This window comes from Oenanthe melanoleuca, chromosome 6 (assembly GCF_029582105.1).
Source record: "Oenanthe melanoleuca isolate GR-GAL-2019-014 chromosome 6, OMel1.0, whole genome shotgun sequence".
Taxonomy (NCBI): Eukaryota; Metazoa; Chordata; class Aves; order Passeriformes; family Muscicapidae; genus Oenanthe; species Oenanthe melanoleuca.
The window spans coordinates 6,228,477-6,246,739 of record NC_079340.1 but is presented as its reverse complement, the minus strand read 5'-3'; the positions used below and the strand labels follow the sequence as shown (position 1 = coordinate 6,246,739).

General features: G+C 36.8%; 1 protein-coding gene across 2 annotated transcripts in view; it reads left to right on the top strand.

Moving 5' to 3' along the window:
* CABCOCO1 (ciliary associated calcium binding coiled-coil 1) overlaps window positions 1-18,263 on the top strand; it is a 54,090-nt gene that overhangs the window by 28,107 nt on the left and 7,720 nt on the right. The gene's annotated exons all lie outside the window — the stretch shown is intronic.

Below are 18,263 nucleotides of genomic sequence, written 5' to 3'. Positions count from 1 at the left end.
TTCTGTTGATTTTGAGAATGACCCCTTGTGTCTATTGATATTGCATGCATGGAACTGTGCAGTGAACCATTAATTTCTGTTTAATAATCATGTTTTGTTTGAGAAATCAAGAAATTGTCAAGTAAGGAGCCAAATGTTACTTATTTTGCCTTGACACAGATTTTATCTTTTGTCCCTCCTCCTTGCAAATAGAGCTGTCTGAATTACTGAATGTAAAATTAATGTCCTTTTCTTTGCAGCCCTACCATGATCAGAGACAATAGGAGTATTTAAAGACAGGATTTCAGTCTTATGTCTGTGTTTCTGGAGAACTGCTGGTTTGTCTTCAGTTCCTACTCTTATTATTCATGCTGGTTTTATTGCAGTATATTTAATTGTCTCTTTGTTCTGATCAATGCTCAGTTAAATGGGTAAATAATAAAAGAAAGAGGGTACATAATCAAATTATCAGCAGTAATTGGTCAGTCCAAGCATTACTGGAACTTTATAATGGGAGAAAAGAACAGGGCTTTGGTATCAGAGTCAAGAAAACCTTTAAAACTGACATAAATACATTGCTACATTGGCACATCTTTGTGAATTTAAATTACAAATTATTGTGCATAATCAGAATCAGAGCAACTGGAAAATCATACAGCATGGATAGACTTTATTAATTTTGGATACAAATGAAAGACATTAGACAGGCTTAGAAATCTGACAGACTAGGAGAATCTTAATATTTGACAAGTGTAAGATAAAATGAAAATTTGTCTCCTGGATTGCTGTGTTTTTTTCTTTTATATTTATGGGAATATTCACAAACTGATAAGCAATAAACCATATGCATTAGGATAAAATGTGGAAGTCTGTGGTAATGAAGCTTATTTAGGTAATGGGAAAGTTTAAAGGTTATACATAAAATGGTCAACAGGGCATGGTGTATTAAACAGGCAACTGTGTTGCTCTGGGAATTGAGAATTAAGCCCTAAAGTTTTTCAGAGCTTGATTGCCATTTTAATGTATTTACGGCTTTGTAGACCATAGCATGAGTTGGTTTTGTTCCATTTTGCAGTGAACCAATACATTTAAAAAGACAAATCTGCTTTCTTCCTTAACATTTATCTTTTTACATACTAGCAGTTTTAGTAGTGAAATAAATTATTTAATCAGATAGGTATCAATAATTCTAACCTATACAGACATACGGAATTAGATTTTTTTTTTTTATTTTCATTTTCTCCTTCCACTAAATCAATTGGAGAAAATGGACAAAGACTAAAGAAAAGGTAGCATGACTTAACAAACTAAACCCTGCTCTGTGGAATTCAGTTCTGTAAAAGGTCATTTTATAGATTTGTGCTGCTTACAGGATTCTGCCTGTCAAATCTGATAAGATCAGTATGGTGGGGAAAAATTAAAGCTGCTTATGAGGAGTACACTTAACTTGACCAATGCTACAATAAATAGTGGTGTCTTAGCAGTGTGTTGCATCTTCGTGTTTACCTGGCATTCAGGTTGACTATCAACTACTTCCCAATTAAGACCAAATTTACTCAGGCCACATTAAATCTTTGATACAACATTAATGTGCTCTGAAACTCTGTCTTCAGGGAACAGTAATTTCTATTCATCAAAAACATCTTGAATTTGAAAATTAAAGAATTTGGGATGGCGATTTTTAGACAAATTCATTATGTGATACTGCATGAGAAAGCTTGTGATGTCTGTCCTTTTGTTACTGTTGTTAGGTATAAATTTTGAGTGAGCAGCTAAGATTTACCATTCAATTAATATTTCCTCAATCCACCATGTCCCAAGTAATTTCAGGGGAACTGCTAGGATTGTATAGAAAATAAACACTACATTACCATGGGGTGTAATATCGGCAAAATTTGGCCTCAAACTGAAAACTATTACATTAAAAATACTCTCTCTAAAATGCAAACATCCCATATTTACAGTTGCGGAATATATTGCTACAGCTTTGTGATGTGTGGGTGTATATATGCAAGTGTAAGTAGAGTAGAAAGTGGTATATTGGTTCATCTTGTGGGTCATTCCCAAATGAGACTTCATTTGAAATCATTTTAATTAATTGTGCTTTGTATGTTCTGGAGCGAAGTAAGGAGTGTAGTTAGTTTTCAGCATTAAGAGGAGATTGCTGCAGTATATCTGCAATATAACAGGAATTATATTTGTTAATGTACTTTGGGAGCATTTAAATTCTAATCACGCAGACGAAAGGAAATTTCAAGTGATGGCAAGTAAATTTAAATTACACAACAGTAAAGACTTTCATACCTTTGAAAATATTTCAGCACTGGCTTTTTTTTTTACTTGCTTTGATTATCCATGATCACAGCAGCAGAATACTATTGCTGTTGCCATAATTTCTGGAGCATAACTGTGCTAACATGAAATATGTATATATAGGTACATTTGCCAGCTTGTTTTAATTTTGTCGTTGGCTTTCCACCTCATATGTTGGGAGGGGCTGCTGATCAGTGCAGTGACTGAAGGAGAATGCAGAATTGTTGCAGGAGAAAATGAAGATAAGCAGACTACATTTGCAGAAAAAATAGGCATTTTTTCTGTGGTTTCAGAATCAAGAAAATAAGATTTCCATAAAACCTGTCTCTGTGACCTCTGGAAGCCCTCTGTGGCCATGCAGGTGTGAGCATAGGATTTTTATGCCACATAAAATTGTCAGCTTTACCCTTGTTGAGCAATCCTCTAGACAAGGTCTCACAAGCTATGTGTGTCCAGTAATATAGTGGATATAGCTTGCTTTCTCCTGCAGCTAAGGTGGAAAAATGCGATACAATGTGTGTAGTGGGTGTGGAAGGGAGGACGATTCTTTTCAAGGAATCATTTTTCTACCCTTCTCAAACTCAATGTCCTCCTACTATGAGACTTTTCACCTCTTCAGCAGCACCTGCTTATTGTAAAAAAGAGAGGGAAGAACTAAGCAGCACTGTTACCAAAAATAGAATTCCCCATTTTTTTTTTTATTGCAGCGTTTAACCCCTGCCTTTTTAATCATATGCACAGCAGGAAAAGGGGAACGTGCTCTTGCAACTTGTTAGCTATGAAGCAGTGCAAATTTTTAGCTAGAATCATGTTATCAGTTGGAAGTAAACAATAAGTCTGCATATGTTTAATTATTTAATAAATTTTGAGTTATGCTATTTTAATTATGTTAATAAGGCAGGCTCCAACACTGTGAGCCTTAGGGCTTGAAGTGCAATTTCAATGCTTTGTAATAAATTTGCTGAACTTTGGAAAAAGATGAAATGGTTTAATATTAAACATTTGCTTGATTTAAATTTTACTAACCCATGCACTTTATAACTCACATTCTTTCAGTTCAGTGTCCCAGCAGAACAACCATAATAGTAGTTGTGAGTAAGCATTCCTTTTGCACACAGATCTTGCTTATAAACTTGATGAATAAAGGTCTGGCTATTGAGGGAATGGTAAAGATCTATGCAGCCTTGCACTTCAAGGTCATTGGTTCAAGCACGGATCATTAAAGGCAGAAAGTTAACATCTACTGGTGCTTCATGACATATATTAAATGAGTTAGTGGTGTCAGTGGAGACAAGGAAAGGAAACAACCACTTCAATAACAAGAAAAAGGGTAGGACTAATGCACAACTCCAAAAAAGAGGAAGAACTGGGAGATACCCAGCGTACCCCTGTCTTCCCCTGCATGCAGTCCTAAGTGCTGTAGGCTTTCCTCAGTCTGGAAAGGTTGTTGTCACCCTACTTGTTCTCATTTGATGGCTTAAGCTTAATTGAGTTGAGCTGGTAAATACTTAGGTCGAAAAGGATCCAAAGAAAATGCAGGTAGAGGATGGTTTGATGATGAAGTAATAGAGAACCTGGTTTGGTGCTGCACAACATGCTCTTTGAGGGGAGCTGCCACACTGATAGCCTGGCCACTGGTCATTGCCTCAGGCATATAAATCACAGGCAGAGAACAGTTGGCCAAGGTGTCCTCACTACTGCCTTCCAAGTGAGTAATTACAGCCTGCCAATGGTAATTCCCCAGAAAAGTTAATTGCATGAGGTGCTCTCTTTTGATCAGTTGTGCAGTGTAATTGTTGCTTAAGGCTCATTTAAAGAAGTAGTTGCTTTTCAGTGATGTGATTCCTTTATGAGAGACCTTTATGAATGTTAGATGTGTTTAGAGGAAGGGGTTTGTGGAGCATTGCAGTGGTTTTTTTGTTAGCCATTTCATATTTAATTGTCAAAATGAAGTAAATTGCTTCTGTCTGCTATAAAAAAGGGCATTATTTTTCCTGCAGCTTTTTCCCTTCTTTTGGTATTGTTGCTGTCATTGTTTGCTCTGAAATCTGGGCTGACACCCAGGATGTCTTTACTTAATGTATACATGAGGCTTAGTGAAAGAAATTATTTCAGTCATTATGAAAGAGCCCTGTGACATTTCCTCTGTGGTACCATTACTCAGACAAAAGGGTGGGGGGGAAGTCAAACAAAAAACTTCACCGAAGTAGTTCCTTTATTAATAAGCCCCCTTTAGACAGAACATTTTAGAACATTTTGTGAGTAAGGAGGTAAGAAAATAAGGTGAGAAAAAACAAAGGAGAAACTCAGCCCCCTAGACAAATGATTTTCCAGGAAAAAAAAACAAAACAAAACAAAAAAAAACACCCCAAAAAAAACAGAGATACACTTGGCTTGGCTTGGTTTGTTTCTTTTGCCCTTTAGCCCTTATTACTTGTGTAATAAGGTGTTTGGAAGGTGTTCTAGTCACAGGTTTTCTCTAGTTTTAATATATACATTGAAAGTACTTAGTAATATTTTACATTTACTATATGGGATTTTCTTTTTAATCTCATCACTTCACTGACATAGAAAGCAGTTTTGGAAGAATTCTTACCCATCAGAGCCACTGAATGAGTCTAATGTCACAGTTGTTAATTGATAGGTGATTTATGAAACTGGGGAAAAGCCAGTGGAAAATTTTGCAATGGAATTTTATGAATGAAATTGTGGTTTACTTTTAAATAAGTATGCAATGCTCAATGAAATTATCTCTAGAACTTTCGTGAATATTTCATTCAAGAACCTAAGCCCATGTTTGTGAAGTTACACCTGTCTTTTTTTAATTTAAAATGTCAAAAGCTTCTGTTTAAAAAATGCATTTCAACCTCTAGGTATTCAAGCATTGCAAGAGTATTATTTCTTTTCATAAAGTATTCTATCTAAATCCACGTAGTAACTTTTTTTTTTTTTAAGTAGCCCAGGGAGGGAAGCATGCATAAGATATGTCAGTTCTTTCCTGAAAGAAAACAAGATAATTAATTCCTCACTTTGCATATCGTATATTTTGCCTCCAAACTTGAATAGAAAACTTTTTTGTCGTAAAAAGCAATTAGGTTTTAAACTTGTCATCTCTGTTAGAAAATTACACAACTTGAAGTCAATAAAAAAAAATGCTTCAATATCAATTTATGGAAACCTGTGATCTTCAGTTGGAGGATTTTTAGGATTTAAAAGAAAAACAACAGAACTTTTATATTTCAAAATATTAGTGCATCAGCTTTATTGGAAAAAGATGAAATTGTTCAAATTATCTCAGTAAAACCATTTAGACTACAACTCCTGGAATGCTCATGAAGCTGACATACCTACATGTTCTCAAAAATTCATAATCCATCATTCTGATGCTAGATCGATGGATTATGACTTTCTGATGGCAGATCTGTGAATTAAGGCTTTTTTTGAGTACAGCCTCCTATCCAATTATTGCCCCTATTCATATATTATAAATCATTATTCCTTCACCAGGTGGTCAGCAGTTTCTATTTCCTGAACTTTCAGAACCTTTTTTTTCAGCCATTGTGGCACTCCCATTGAGCAATCAAAAAATGGAGAGCGCTGACCTGAAAAATAAAGCTTCCATCACAGCAAATTGTTGAGGGACCAAAAGTCGTTTCTAATTGTTCTAGTTTCTGTTGAAATAAAGGCTATTATATTAGACAGAAACAAATCTCATCCCCTTCTGGCACAAACAAGCAATATAATAAATTAGTACAGAAGTTGTTGGCTTGTACTGACTTCAGTTTTAAGTGTTCATGCTTGAGTTTCTTAAAACTTTCTTCAGAAGATGCTTTCTTCTGAGAAGTTGCCATTTTGTTATGCAAAGACAGATCAGCTTCTGATTTAAAGCTGAAATTTGCCAGCGTGCTGCCTTAAGTGATTCTGTCTATTAGGTAGGTACTGTTAAACTGAAGCTCCTTTGAATTAATTATTTATAGACTAAAAAACTTACCTCTAATATAATAGAATATTTGATAAAAATAAAAAATGCTTTACTGTAACCAGTTTAGGTGTCAAATCAAAACACATTTAGAACAACTTTATTAGAAGATGTTCAGAAAAAAAAAGAGGAATTGGTTTAGGACCTATTGTGTGTTCAGAAAAGTCATTAAATGAAATGCAATAATGCTGTGTTGGAGAGTTATCTCAACAGATTTCTCAAGCTAACAGAATTTAAGTCTGGTCTGTGTGGATGGAGAAAATCAATAGTATGATCGTGTTGGTTTTTATTTCATTTTGCTGTACTGATATTCTTCATTAGGATGCAGTTTTCACAGTAGATGGCTCTGCATAAAATATGCTCAGTCAGTACAATTCTAGTGGAGTAGTTGTCAAAAAGGATGGCAATCGATGAAAAGGAGCATGGTGTAATGAGTGGTGTAGAATTCATCTTTATTAACTATTTGTTCTGGTCCTGTGACTGTTGTGAGAAAGCTGTCATAGTGCTGACTTGTGCATTAGTTTCTCTGTGGGTGGCCACATGGATTCTAAAATCTTTGTCCTAAGGACTGTTTGTGGCACACTCCTGATAAACAGGTTTGTGTACCTTGTGTTACCCCTGTTTCTCTGCAGTCAAGGATGTTGTCAGAAACCATATGAGAGAGTTAACAGACATTTTGCATATCCTGCCGTTAAGTAGTTGGGTGGGGCAGTTTGTAATATTTTAATATAAGGGAAAACATTGTCTTGGCATACTAATCTCATTCCTTATTGTTTATTTCAGGAATTCTGGTCATTAATGGCATCCTGGCTCTCACCTTCCTTTTCCTGTTACCTCTTTTATATTTTAAAATTTTGGCCACCAAGACTTCCAGGGTGCTGCAGAGCACTGGAAAGTGGTGCTTTGTTGTGAAAGCAGAAATAGTTCTATGAATGCCTCTGCAGAAAACATTGTTTCAGGGACGAGTGCCAGCACAGGAATGGAACCGGGGCGGGGCTCCAAAGCCTTCCTTGTCTCAAATAGCCCAGTTCTGCTGGTGGGGAGTGAAGCTCCTTCTGCCGCCCACAGAAGTTTGCTCCAACCCATTTTCAAATTTCCTGTAAACTGCAGATGCCCACTAGATGGAGACACAATATTTTATACATTAGTGGCTATACAGATGGTAATCAAACCCACCAGCTGCTGCCTGCACATTCCAGGCACCTCGCCAATTTACTGGCAGTATGTTGACTGGGAAGCAGACAGTGACACACTTTGATCGAAAAGCTTGTATGATGATTTTCTTTTTGTTGTAATATTATTGTTTTTTTAAAAAATGATAAAAGAGATCAAGATGTGTATCTTGATCAAAGAGTACTGCTGTCTGCTTTCCCATCAGCAACTTCTAATTTATAGAAATCAGATTGTATGGAAAGCAATCAGCAAAGGTTTGAGGTCTTTCTTGTTCTCACTGCCAAGGCATGCTGACAAGTGAGAAAATTAAAATCAGAAGGTAGGGAGAGAACTAGTAAAACACTGGTTGAAATATAATTATTTAAAGTTCACAATTTTAATAATTTTAGGGCTGTTAAAAAATCCAGTTAAAGTGCTCAATCTGGCATTCACTTGTATTATAAGAGCACCTTACTCTGATGGAGGATGTTGCTTTGAGACTAATTTACCACAGAGAGAGAAATATGTATATTACTTGTTGTCATGGAAAAATAACCTGTCTGTGGTTCTGGGGCCAAGTTTTTCAAAGGTACCTCGCATCAGCTCTATTTCTTCCATGTGGAGCTGCGCATCCAGTATGATTTATAAGGGTGTATGCATGATACAATGAACTCCTGTAAAGAACTCTTAAACCAGTCAGTCCTGTAATTGTGAAGATACTTTGTACAAAGGGACTTTACTGAAAACTTGTCTGTTATTCTTGGCAAGGTCTTTTCTCTTTAGGGTTTGTAGTTGAGTCATTTTTGTTTTCAGCTCTTGGTATCGACTCCTTCTTTAAAAGCCTTTTTCTAATTTTGTTTTTCAGTCCTTTCAGGCTTAAAAAACAATTAGCAGTTGCATATATGTGTGTGTGTGTGCATGTGTATGGACTGTGTTTCTGTGCATAGGTCAATATTTCTGGCCAACATAAAATAACAAACCCAGTGACAGTGGTGAGAATTGCTTCACATTCTACCAATTTTTAAAAACAAAATGGAGAATCACATGATAGAAGGACCTGGGATATTTGGCATTTTGTCTAGATGGCGCAAGGGACTATGGGAGGGAAAAAGCTTAATGTAGGTAAGGAAGTGAATAGGGCCCACCTCCATGAGTCTTCAGAGTGTGATCTTTGATCTGATCTCCAGGTTGTGCTCAGCCTTACTGCCTCTCCTCCACCCATGAGATGTGGTTGCTGCTTCCCATCACTCTTGCTCTTTTCTTCCACAGCACCAAATGAAGTCCTGTGTCCTCATCCAGCCTGTCTTTCTCTCTGTTGCCAACCAAGCTTCCCAGCTATTAGTGATTTTCCTGTCTTCTCTTCCACTTCTCTGCTTGGCAATCCAGACACATTGGATGTTCCTGCTGAGTGCTTGTTTCTAAGGGTTAGATCAAAAGACAGCAGCTTCAGAGAAGGCGATGTCATGTTTCTGGGTATGGCTCTGCATTCTCAAGAGAAGATGCTGCCACTGGGTGCTTGCTCCCTCTAGGTATTTATGACACTGCTATTTAGGAAAGCTGCCAATGAAAAGGTGCTGCTGAAAGGAATAAATAAAATGCTTTGGCATCATTGCTTCATTTTTTCCCCATCAAAAGCTGACACATTGTCTTTATCTCATCAGGCAAACTGCATGCAAACATTGTGATCGTATGTTCTTTGCCTATTTTTGTAGAACAGAGTTTCTCAGAAAGGCACAGTGCAAGGGGAGGAGAGGAAAGGCGGCTGTGTGCAAATCAATGCAGTACCTTTTAGATTCACTTATTCTATGGCTGACTCAAGATTTTCACTACAGAGCTGGAAGTGTTTGCTCTCTATTCTGAGTTGTGATAGAATTCTGTATGGTTGTGGAAATCTTTGAGCAAATGTTTATTTTTGTTGGTTCTGTTACTTGTGTGCATGGTAATTTTCTTGAAGATGTAGTTAACAGAGTTTATAAGGGATAATGAGTTAAGAGACTTGTTTGTTTGTTTGTTTGTTTAATTGGAGAGAAATTATTCAGTAGAAATGTTTGTTTCTTCTCATGCATTGTTTAAACAAATTCTAAAAATCCACATTGGATTATATAATTTGTCATGAGCTTCCTAACAAGTCAAAGCAGAAGGAGATTTATGCTCTTTTTCCGCAGAAACCATTTCTTGCCCCAACAGAAATGGAAATGACTGTTCTCAGAAACCTTCCAAGTTGAAGTGGGAGGAGATAATCTGTAAGGAGATGTTACCTTCTCAAAAACAACCTCACATCATCCAAGGTGTGGTTGGCTTTGGCAGTTTACCAAGGGGAAGCTTTACTAGATTTCAGATCATCCTCCTAGCCAAGCTGTGCTGAGGCAAAGCTTTGTTCAACTCACCAGACCAACCCTGCTCCTACCCACAGCTGCTTTTTTATCTAACACGAATGACAGGATTGTAAGGGAGAGTTAAATAATCACACTGAGATGCAGCATAAACAGATTTATGAACATGTACATAATGAGAAGAACCTCTTTACAATGGTGCATGAAATCCAAGTATCACGTAAGGAAGGGGTGGTTTCTTTTGACTAACAGGCTATGGTTAGAACTCTGCAGATTCAAGTTATATAGAAATGGAGTTTTAAAGAAGTACAGATACCTTAGATTTATTGTGCTTGCTGATCAAATATTCTGGTGTTAAAATAGGCTAGTTTCCTGTAGTGAGGTGACTGAAAACTGTAACTAAAATTTTACAGAACTGGCTTGCTTCTACATTCCCAAATTGGGAAATTATGCTAATAGCTTAATTTTTATGATAAAAACATGAAAAATAAGTCTCTAAAATAGCATTGAATCAATTTTCTGATAAAACAAATTTGTTTTCCCATTTGTGATTAAAATGACCTACAGTAAGTTTTTTTTTTTTAAACTAGGTGTTAATTAAAAATATGGAAATGGATTTTAAAAACCTTGCAGTTCACAGTGGAAGAATTACCATAACTGATCTGTTCTCAGAGCCATTCCTGTTCTGAGATGTTTTTAAGATGTCTAAGTTACTGGTTGTTTTTCTGCATGATTGTTTCCAAAGCAAAATGTGATTCCAATAAAAACAGTAATTGAATTTACAGTCCACAGGACAAATTGTTGTTTTAACAGAAACTACATACTCAGGCAAAGACCTTATGTTTTAGGTCTAATAACAAAAAACACAAGTTCCCCATTTTTATGTGGCCATGTATTATGCAAAGTTATCTAATGTGGCATTTTTTCTTCAAAAAAATCTATATTGTATTTTTTAAATTATGTGAGCAGTTTTTTCCCCCCTCTTAGCTCTGGATCAATATTCCTTAGGTTGTGTTGGTTTGGGTTTTTTTTTAAAAGCAACCTTTTAAATGTTAGTGCAGCTGTTTTTTGTAGCATCAGCTGGGGGTGAATCAATACAGACAAGCCTGTCCACATCTAAAGCACCTAATGACTGAGAGGAGTTTGGATAGAGCTTATTCATTTGCATTTGGTGCTGAGAGAATGTGCAGGGCACAGGGCAGTTGTGTGAGGGGCTTGTCCATGACCAGCCTTGTGTGGAAAAAACGCTGATTTCGGAGGAAGAGGATGGGAAGGGAAGGCTGTCCAGGAGCAGTGGCAGACAAAGGCAGGAGACCTTGTTCCAGCAGGCAGTGACTGCACTTTACTGTATCAACAGCAAAATGCTATTTTTCTACTGTCAGACTTTCTCTGCAGGAGCCCCCAGGCTCTTTTCGAGCCCTTTCTGATCTAAAAGATGGGGGGATTAAGTTTTCCTAGGTTTTTAGAATTTTGGTGCCTTTTTTTTCCTGTACATGGCACTCCAGGTAAAACCTGAAGTTTGTGCTTGCTGAACTAAGGGAAATCTGGTGGGGCTCAGCTCCAGGGGCACACATGCTGCTCTGGTGTGTGCAGAGCATGAGACACACTGGAGATTCATACGTGCTGGAAACAGGCATGTCTACATTAGCAGACTTTTTACGGAAGTCTTGGGGCTGACCTAAAGTCCTTCAGAACAGTAAGAGCTGGTGAAATATTGCTGCATCTTGGATGTAACACCTGGGAAAAACAGTCCGGATAGTGCCAACAGCTGTCAGACTCTTCCTCTACACACTCAGGGGTGCAGGAGGAACACATTGTGCTGGTAATCACCTCTGAGTTCCTACAGTGACCGTTTGAATAAAAAAAGGGAATATTTCTTACTTCTCAGCAGCAGGCAAACCAGAGACCCTGAGTGAGGAAGCCAGCTTTCTTAGGTTCCCCTTGGGAAAAGGTGAGAGAGCAGGCTGTGCTTGCTGCAGTCCAGGGCAGGTACATTAAGGAGTTTTTAGGTTCTTAATTCATCTTAGTTGACTTAGTTGACTATTTCTCAAGAGAGGCAGTTGCCTTTGCACTTCCTGCAAGGAGGGGTTTAGGGTGCTGATGGAGCCCCTAAAGCAAGTGTGATGAATATCAGCCCCCTAAGCAATTTGATCCTTATATACCCTGTGCCATGAGGCACATGCTCTCATGCAAATAGTTTTTCTGAGAGTAGGGAATTGCAGCAAGTACTGGTCCCAGAAAGAGGTATCAAGATGCACCTGGCCAAGTTTTGTTTCACATTTTTATCATAATGTTTTCAGCATTCATGTTGGTTCTTTACTGATTAAATAATGTGGGAGAAGAGATGCACAACAGGTAATTGTAAAGCTCCAACCTGATAAAGGTGAATGCCACTGCCTGTTGGGTTCAACAGAACTTTCTTTTATGGTTTTCAGATGTGATCACATGAATAATAGAAAAGGTCTTCATTTTTTTAAAAAACATTTGTAGCTCTAGATAGGTGGTTCCTGTGGGAAAGGTGCTTGTGGGGTTTGTTTTGTTGGTTTTTTTTGTCTGTTTGTTTGTTTGTTTTTAAATTACTTTAGATCCCTGTTGATTATGGCACCACAGCCAGAAAAGGAACTGGGTGTTCTTTGCTTGTTTGATGGGTGTTCTTGAAGTGGAAGAGCAGGATTGGTACTTTGAAGAGTCCAGACATGCAAAATTGCACTTTTGAGAATTAAAAAAAAAAATCCTTTACCTCTCCTGAAAATTGGTATGTATTTTAAAGGGTTACATTAGCCTGGAGCATTTAAAATTATGAGACATATCCAGAAAAAAATAATGAGTTGCTTAAAAATAATTGTTTTATTCATTTTCCATGTAGTCTAGTTTTTGAACTTTCAAGATTTAGGTTTTCAGTCTTTCCTCTGCAATCATAAGAGCTAACTTTATTTTTAAATAAAAGCTGAGATTCCTTGTAATCTCCTAGTTATGTAATCCCATAACTAGGAGATTTGGTAATACAAAGTACAATGTGAATTTAGAGTGACCATTCCAAAGTGAATCATTTAGCTATGTGTCCTTAGCATTAAAGCCAACTGGGGATGGTTTTTTACATCTTTCATTTTGTCTTTCTAAATAATCCGCAAATTGGAAGCTTGGTAAAAGCAGTAGAAGACAACTGCAGCCTAGTAAAATCAGGTTTTGTTGGTTTGGGGTTTTTTTTCCTGGTATGCTAAGATAGATTCTTACAGACTCTAGATATTAAGGGCACTCTGCATTAAGATATCTCTAGAGAGGAAGGCTTTGGTTGTTTTTGTAGAAGCACCCTTTTCTACTCAGTCAAGCATTAAAATTGGCAGCAGTTCCTGGAGTAGCAAGAAAATCCTGATTGGTGTCCTCATGCAGTTACTGAAAGCAGTAAGAGGATATGTAAAAGCTTTAACTGCAAAGAAAAATATTTATAATTGTGACATTGTGTTTCCTTACAGTAATTTATGGGCAAATTGTAGGAAAGGAGGAACACAAGATATAAATAATATTTCTTATGTAAACATAATGGCAGTAGCAAATTCTTTTTATTTAAAAATTAATATTGATGTTCATTAATATAAATTGCCACATTTCAGATGACTCTGATGTCCTTGAGGCCAGATGTCACTGACTGATTTACAGCTTTCTGGTGGGAGAAGGAGATCCTGTTTTATCAAAGTAGACACAAAATTGCTTCAAATAGCTATTTTAGACTAGATTCTTTACAAATGTTTTGTCAACAAAGTCAATTCACATCACAGATTAGAAACAGTTTTGACTTGGATTTTGAAATACTGGAAAAAGAGCATAAAGCCTACCTTTGACTCACTGAACTTATTTCTCTTTTAGGAATAGTGGTTTAAAAACTCCTGCCGAGGAACACACTCACAGAATTTCCATGTGCATCCTTAGCAACCAGGGAACATCCTTCAGAGGCAAAGTTTTAGGCCCTCATTGATCTTAATTCTATTTTTAATAATAATACAAATGTGTGTAGCAAGGGTGTGCAGGAGGAAGCTCTGCCACCTCAGTCACACCACAGAGATCTGATATCTGGATTATTTTTGAGTGCTTTGTAAAATCCTCTGGTCCTTTGGACCTCATGCATTCAATTGTTGCAAAAGAAGATGGCAGATGTATTTGTAGAGCTATCAGCAGCCTCCCAGGAACCTCCTCTGGGAACGCTCGTGGGCAATGCCTCCACAGGCAGGCAGGGTGGATTTGTTGTGTTTGCATATGCTGGCAGGTTAAAGGGGAGGGATTAAAAAAAGCAAGCTGGTTTGAGTCAGTGCATCTCTGTCCATTAGGTATTCATTCAAATTCAACCACATGAAATACAGGCATCCAACAAACCACCTCTTATAAATGCCTTTTATTCCAGCAGCTGAAATTCAGCACATTTGTAGGTGTGTGGCCAGCCATGATTAGCATGAATAGCAAACTAATGTAAATCCTGTACTGCAGAGTTTGTTTGATAGCAAATCTCACATATATATGAGGGAAGCCCATACAGGCCTCTGATAGCACAAGATCCCATGGCATACAAGTACAAACTACACAGGTGATATGAATATAGAGAACAATGCACAAAGAGCTCCCTTTTTGAAACACATCTGACATTTGTATAAATCAAACCCATATCCATTGCAAGGCTTGGAAAGATGTTACAAGGCATTAGAAATGGTTTTTGTTAAACGTGGGACCTTTTTTCCAATCCTTATAAATAATTATTTTCCTGTGTTTGGTAAGATTAGCTGCAGAGAATTTATGTTAAGACTGTGTGGAAGGGAGTACAGAATTTCAGGTAATATCAAGCTGAGAGGGTGGTTTTAACATATTTCTGTAATACAAAAGCCTCCTATCAAAGACACAAATGCATCACCCCCTCAGTCTTTTTTCTTGCTTATTAAATAAGTAAACATCAACTCTGAATTCTCATTTTCAACAAGTATGTTAGTAATGCCAAACTGACCTTGACTTTAGCTTTGCTAATTTATAAACTCTGATATTTATTCTTGGAGTAGATTCTTCCCCTTCATACCACATATATAAATACTGCAAACCTTTCCAATGCCTTGAATTAGAGTGTTAGTAAATAGCTAGTTTTAATCTACATAGTATTTTGAGACCAGACATTCTGTGCTATGACTATTAAGATATACCCAGCAGCCATTTCTATAATACTCAAACCTCTTATATATATTATTAAAAATAATGCTATCAGCCAGGGCTTGTTATATGCCACAGAAACTTTAAATAAAAGAATACAGCATGGATAAAATCTGCAATAATAGTAACTTAAGCAAAATTAATTTAAGTAACAGATAACATCTGGGAGAAAATGTAATGGTGTATTGTTAAGTTATGCAAAGTCAATTTTATTGTAACTATCACATCTGTGGAACTCATCTATTAGAATGCTTTACCAATCTTCTTTCCTGCCATTATTCTGTTTCAGAAATTTCCCTGTGTACTATTTTACTGTCTTTTCTCTGCTTATGTTTGTAAGAAGGCAATTTGCCACCTCTCAACAACAAGAAAAGTGTGTGAGTTTATGTACAGAACAACACAGCACTTTTTATACAAACCTGTCTTTATGCACACTTGTACCATAAAGAATTCCAGAGCAGGATTGTGGCGCAGGGCTGTGCTCTGAGAGCAGTGTCTGCACCAGCTGCAGTTCTCAGCTGGGCTGGTGCCACCAGGCTGGGGGAAGTGGTGCTGACCCATCCGTTCCATGTCAAGCTGTGCTAACTTCTCCTGGCCAAGTTGCCTCCTGGCACCCCACCTCACCTCGGAATTGGTAGAATAGTACACCTAGTTGTCCCTTCAGTCTCTTTCAGAGCAGCTGACGCTGATATGCCAGCTGCATTTGTGCAACTAGCTCACAGTGTCTTTATGTTTGAATTCCTGTGGACCTGCTGGACCGCAATGTGCAGGAAAATATTGCCAATTAATTTTTAAGGCATTATTATCTTGCCAAACTGTTTCTCATATTTCGATAGTTATATTGATTCAAGAGGACGCTTGGACTAATGCATCTTTGTCATAGTGAATAATGCTGACATAATGACAAATCTTGAGGAATTAAAAAAAGGAGGGTGAAGTTTTTAATGTAGGTCAGTGGAAGTAATTCACCATAAATTTACTCAGACTTCAGAAACTAGCAACGTTTTTTTTAAAACCTCTGTAACTGTATAAAACTTACTGTGTCTCCTCTGTTTTTAAAAAGATTTTGCTACAGAGCCATTGGTGCTATTAAACATGAGGTTTTGTTCAAGGGAACACAAAGACTTAATTGTATTTTTTAAAGGAAAGTATTGCATCAGAAGGATTAATTTAAATACGTTTGTTGGCTTTGGGCTCTCACCACAATTCGTTCATTCTAATTTTCCCCTGGACTTGTTAAGGACACAGTGTATAGGAAGGAGCAATGCAGAATGGCATTTTTAGGTCACTATATTTGGCTGTAAACTGTAGTCCTGCTCATAAACTTGTTATTACTAAACAAAATGCTTCATATTCTACATTGATGTTTCACAGTTTTTAAAAAAAACTTTTGGCTGAATGTTGGGACTATTATGGCTCATTAAGGGGACTAGTTCTGCTGTAATTTAGTTATTTCTTAATGATCCAAGGGTTATTATTAGACATGGAACAGATGAGTAAAAAATGGCTCTCTGTAAAAAGACACAGTGAAGTAAAAATATTTTTCAGAAAAACAGAACCTTTGAAAATCTTATCTATGCAACAAAAATGTATTTGATTGACTTGGAATTGATTCTAAAAACCTGGTTTATTTTTTTACATAATTTTGCTCTTTTTTAATTTGGACTGAAGAGAATAAATGGAATAATAATTTAAATTAAAAAATATGTTTTGAGTGAATAGGTAACTACCCAAGCAAAAAAATAATATTTTAAGGAATCAGAAAGTAATTTTGCATTCTCATCCATTTCAGCTAATACTTTTAATAAGAAAATATAAAGTAAAAAAATCAGAGAAAATTGAAATAGTTGCTAAATTTAAGAAGCTCTAGTTTTTTAAAAAGTAGGGTTTGAAAATAAAGTGTCTTTATTTTTGAAAGAAATACAATTTGGGTCAGTTTTTTCATTCTGATAGAAAACATAAACTTTCTGACTACTTTTTTGAGTATGTAGGCACTGACAAAGTGCTGAAAATTTGAATTACAAGTGGTAGAGGAAAATGCTTCTATAACTGTTTTTCTCCTCAGTTATAATCTGCAGATCTTCCTGTCAACCTTTTAGGTTCTTTTAAATATGGGCTAATGCTATCTACCTACTTTACTGAGCTCACACATAACAGGGAACCTTGGAGGTGGTGACAAAGTCCAAACAGAAGTTTCAAAAAACTTTTAGGACTACAAAAGAGATTTTTATTGTAATGAAGTGGCTAGGTCTAACTTTTTATTTTCATTTGTTGCTATTACTTCTGCAGATGTATAGAATTTTTAATATTTTCAGCACATTAACTGTATCAAGTAAAGAAATGACCCAAATATCAACCTAGCTACAATTTCAAAAGTATCAGGAAATTAATTTATGGGAGCTGCAATTACCCTGATGTGAATTAATGTTGTTTACTTACACCATCCAAGCAAAATCCTTTTTGTATCAGGATTTGACTCTGAACTGGAACATCTGCCTCATATTCTCGATGGGCGCTTCCCCTGCAGAGGCCCCAAACACACCATTCTGGTGCTGTACCCTGCTCCCTGCTTGGTCACAAATTCCTTTTTTAGCCCTATTTGGCACATGACACACTCTGTCATCCATTTTTTTTAAATAGGATGCAAAACCTTTTCCCTTTAGAGGACACAGGGCTGCCTTCTGCATCACTCCTGAGAACCTGAGCATGGACTTGATGCTTCATCCAAGGGGGAAAAGCCATACCCTTGTCAGATCACACACCAGCAGAACACAAGTGAGATTCCCATGGTCACGGCAAAGGAACAAGACGAAGCAGAAAAAAAAAACAAACCAAAACCAAACCAAAGTTGGGCTTAGCAACTCCTAAATTATAGTTACATACTAAAATATTTTCCTTAGGCCCTTGTTTGATTTAGTGTCATTGCAACTTCACTCCAACTGGCTCCTTAATACTCCCCTGCAATTCCAAACTGCAACAGTATACCTGTTCAGAAGTGACAAATTTGCACTGGAAAGACAGAATGTTACCTAAGCACTGTGTTTTCTAAACGTAATTATCCACATGAGTAAGAAGCTGTAGTGTTATGAAATTATGAAAATTGTCTGTTCTTTCCGAGCACTATAAAGAGGGCCCCTTGAGATGCAACTAGAAATTAGAGCTGATCTATAATCATTTTCAGAATGCTTTCCAATTCTGAGCACCTGGAAAGTAACAGAAAAGGTATTGTTTATTGTTGTTTGCCAGCCATTCCATTTCCATTAAAAAAAAAATGCAAGAAACCTCTAAGCAATAATCAAACATAAATTACTTTCTTCTTTTTT